At 37.1% G+C, this 4,640-nt stretch overlaps 1 non-coding gene across 1 annotated transcript; it reads right to left on the reverse strand.

The window, feature by feature from the left end:
* Nucleotides 1-4,078: 4,078 nt before the first annotated feature.
* LOC148574092 (small nucleolar RNA R71) lies at nucleotides 4,079-4,186 on the reverse strand. The gene has a single exon (XR_015905972.1). It is a non-coding gene; the product is annotated as a small nucleolar RNA R71 (small nucleolar RNA).
* Nucleotides 4,187-4,640: the final 454 nt, after the last annotated feature.

The following is a 4,640-nucleotide window of genomic DNA, read 5'->3' on the forward strand; positions in this document are numbered from 1 at the left end:
ACGAAAAACAGAAAGTAAGAACATGGAGATTAAGGAACGGGTCAACCTTAGTGAGGGTGGCGTCTTTCTCTTCTTGAAGAACCAATGGTGCTCTTGAGCTCCTCTATGTCTCTTCCTTGTCTTTGTTGCTCCTCCCTCATTGCTCTTTGATGAGCAGATAATTTATACGCTTTTTGGCATTGTTTTTAGTATGTTTTTAGTATATTTTAATTAGTCTTTATTATATTTTTATTAGTTTTTAAATAAAAATCACTTTTCTGGACTTTACTATGAGTTTGTGTATTTTTCTGTGATTTCAGGTATTTTCTGGCTGAAATTGAGGGACTTGAGCAAAAATCTGATTCAGAGGCTGAAAAGGACTACAGATGCTGTTGGATTCTGACCTCCGTGCACTCGAAGTGGATTTTCTGGAGCTACAGATGCCCAATTGGTGCGCTCTCAATTGCGTTGGAAAGTAGACATCCTGGGCATTCCAGCAATATATAATAGTTCATACTTTGCCCGAGATTTGATGGCCCAAATCGGCGTTCAAAGTCAGCTCAAGAATTCCCAGCGTTAAACGTCGGAACTGGCACCAAAGTGGGAGTTAAACGCCCAAACTGGCACAAAAGCTGGCGTTTAACTCCAAGAAAAGTCTCTACACGAAAATGCTTCAATGCTCAGCCCAAGCACACACCAAGTGGACCCGGAAGAAGATTTCTGCATTAATTACTGATTTCTGTAACCCTAGGCTACTAGTTTTCTATAAATAGGACCTTTTGCTATTGTATTTTCATCTTTTGTCTAATCTTACTTTCATCTGGGGACGTTTAGTCCTTAGACTTTGGAGGCTGGCCATTTGGCCATGCCTAGACCTTGTTCTTATGTATTTTCAACGGTGGAGTTTCTACACACCATAGATTAAGGTGTGGAGCTCTGCTGTACCTCGAGTATCAATGCAATTACTATTGTTCTTCTATTCAATTCAGCTTGTTCTTGTTCTAAGATATCACTTGTTCTTCAACTTGATGAATGTGATGATCCGTCACACTCATCATCATTCTCACCTATGAACGTGTGCCTGACAACCACCTCCGTTCTACCTTCGATTGAGTGTTTATCTCTTGGATTCCTTAATTAGAATCTTCGTGGTATAAGCTAGAATTAATGGCGGCATTCTTGAGAATCTGGAAGGTCTAAACCTTGTCTGTGGTATTCTGAGTAGGATTCAAGGATTGAATGACTGTGACAAACTTCAAACTCATGATTGTGGGGCGTTAGTGACAGACGCAAAAGAATCACTGGATTCTATTCCGACATGATCGAGAACCGACAGATGAATAGCCGTGCTGTGACAGAGTGCATTGAACATTTTTACTGAGAGGACGGGATTGTAGCCACTGACAATGGTGATGCCCAACATACAGCTTGCCATGGAAAGGAGTAAGAAGGATTGGATGAAGACAGTAGGAAAGCAGAGAGACGGAAGGGACAAAGCAACTTCATACGTTTATCTGAAATTCTCACCAATGAATTACATAAGTATCTCTATCTTTGTTTTATGTTTTATTTATCTTTTAATCATTCATCCTCCATAACCATTTGAATCCGCCTGACTGAGATTTACAAGATGACCATAGCTTGCTTCATACCAACAATCTCCGTGGGATCGACCCTTACTCGCGTAAGGTTTATTACTTGGACGACCCAGTGCACTTGCTGGTTAGTTGTGTGAAGTTGTGATAAAGAGTTGAGATTACAATTGTGCGTACCATATTGATGGCGCCATTGATGATCACAATTTCGTGCATCAAGTTTTTGGCGCCGTTGCCGGGGATTGTTTGAGTTTGGACAACTGACGTTTCATCTTGTTGCTTAGATTAGGTACTTTTCCTTTTTATTTTTTGAAAAAAATTTTCAAAAATATAAAAAGATTTTCTATTTTGTTCTTCAGAGTTTTTAAGAATGAATTCTAGAGTTTCATGATGATTTGTTGAAGTCTGGCTGGTTCAGAAGCCATGTCTAATCTTTTGGACCGAGGTTTCAACTTATCATCACAAGAGCTTGTTGATTTCTATCAATTTTGATGTTGAGAGCAATGATCTGCTAAAGCTTGGCTGGCCATTGGCCATGTCTAGTGTTTTGGATCGGAGCTTTCATTGAAAGCTTGGCTGGCTAGTAAGCCATGTCTAATTCCTGGACCGGAGTCTTAGACTAGCATTGCAATGATTCCTGGAATTCTTATTAAAAGTTTTGATTCTCTTTATTTTCTTTTCCATATAAGTTTCGAAAATCACAAAAAAATTTATAAAACCATAAAAATAAAAAATATTTTATGTTTCTAGGTTGAGTCTAGTATTAATTTTAAGTTTGGTGTCAATTGCATGTTTATGTTCTTCTTGCATTTTTCGAATTCATGCATGTTCTTCATTAATCTTCAAGTTGTTCTTGATGATTTCCTTGCTCTGATCTTTAAATTCTCTTGTTTAGTGTGTTTTGTTGTTTCTCATATGCATTTTTACATTGTTATAGTCCTTAGTATACAAACTTTTAAGTTTGGTGTCTTGCATGCATTGTTTATTTGATCTTAGTTACATTTTTATTGTTTCTCATCATTAAAAATTCAAAAATATTTTCAAAATTGTGTCTTTTCAAGTCAATAATACAGAGAATTGAAGATTTAGAACATTCAGCAGAGGAATCAAACAGAAAAAGCTGGGCGTTCAAAACGCCTAGTAAAGAAGGAAAACTGGCGTTTAAACGCCAGCCAGGGTACCTGGCTGGGTGTTTAACACCCAAAAAGGTAGAGATTTGGGCGTTAATCGCCAGAATGGGCACCATTCTGGGCGTTTAACGCCAGGATGACACTAGAGGGAAGATTTTGTTTTTAATTCACATTTTTTCAAGTTTTCATAATTTTTTCAAAATCAAATCTTTTTCAAATCATATCTTTTCAATCATATATTTTTCAAAATCAATTTCTTTCCATTTTCAAAAATACTTGCTAACAATTAATGATTTGATTCAACATTTCAAGTATGTTGCCTTTTCTGTTGAGAAAGGTTTAATGTTTGAATCATATCTTTTCTTGTTAGCCAAGTCATTAATTTCCAAATTCAAATCTTTTTAATTTGTTTTTCAATCATATCTTTTCAATCATATCTTCTCAATCATATCTTCTTAATTACATCTTTTTCAAAATAGTTTTCAATCATATCTTTTTGATTTCTAAATTCAAAATCTTTTTCAAAAAATCACTTTATTTCTTTCCCAACTTCAATTTTCAAAAATCATTCATCCAATTTTCAAAATTTCTTTTAATTATTTCAAAATCTTTTATTTTATTTTCAAAAAAATTCTTCCCCTCTTCTCACATCCTTCTATTTAAGGACTAACACTCCTCCACTATCAATAATTCGAACTCTATCCCTCTTGATAAGTTTGAATTCTTCTCTTTCTACCTCTTCCTTCTATTCTTCTTTTCCTCTGACACATCAAGGAATCTCTATACTGTGACATAGAGGATTTAATATTTTCTTGCTCTCTTCTCTTTTATATGAGCAGGAGCAAAGACAAAGGCATTCTTGTTGAGGCTGATCCTGAACCTGAAAGGACCTTAAAGCGAAAGCTAAGAGAAGCTAAGGCACAACTCTCTGTAGAGGACCTAACAGAAATCTTCAAACTAGAAGAAGACATGGCAGCCGAAAACAACAACAATGCCAATAATGCAAGGAAGGTGCTTGGTGACTTTACTGCACCTACTCCTGATTTCTATGGGAGAAGCATCTCTATCCCTGCCATTGGAGCAAACAACTTTGAGCTTAAGCCTCAATTAGTTTCTCTAATGCAACTGAATTGCAAGTTTCATGGACTTCCATTGGAAGATCCTCATCAGTTCTTAGCTGAATTCTTGCAAATCTGTGACACTGTCAAGACCAATGGGGTTGACCCTGAAGTCTACAGACTTATGCTTTTTCCTTTTGCTGTAAGAGACAGAGCTAGAACATGGTTGGATTCACAACCTAAGGAAAGCCTGAACTCTTGGGAAAAGCTAGTCAATGCCTTCTTGGCAAAGTTCTTTCCACCTCAAAAATTGAGCAAGCTTAGAGTGGAAGTTCAAACCTTTAGACAGAAGGATGGTGAGTCCCTCTATGAAGCTTAGGAGAAATACAAGCAATTGATCAGAAGGTGCCCTTCTGACATGCTTTCAGAATGGAGCATCATAGGAATCTTCTATGATGGTCTGTCTGAACTATCCAAAATGTCATTGGATAGCTCTGCTGGAGGATCTCTTCATCTGAAGAAGACACCTGCAGAAGCTCAAGAACTCATTGAAATGGTTGCAAATAACCAATTCATGTACACCTCTGAAAGGAATCCTATGAATAATGGGACAAGTCAGAAGAAAGGAGTTCTTGAGATTGACACTCTGAATGCCATATTGGCTCAGAAAAAAATATTGACTCAGCAAGTCAATATGATTTCTCAAAGTCTGTCTGGAATGTAAGCTACACCGGGCAGTACTAAGGACGCTTCATCTGAAGAAGAAGCTTATGATCCTAAGAACCCATCAATGGAAGAGGTGAATTACATGGGAGAACCCTATGGAAACACCTACAATCCTTCATGGAGAAATCATCCCAATCTCTCATGGAAGGATC

This window comes from Arachis ipaensis, chromosome B2, assembly GCF_059453495.1.
Source record: "Arachis ipaensis isolate K30076 ecotype BB chromosome B2, ASM5945349v1, whole genome shotgun sequence".
Classification (NCBI taxonomy): Eukaryota; Viridiplantae; Streptophyta; class Magnoliopsida; order Fabales; family Fabaceae; genus Arachis; species Arachis ipaensis.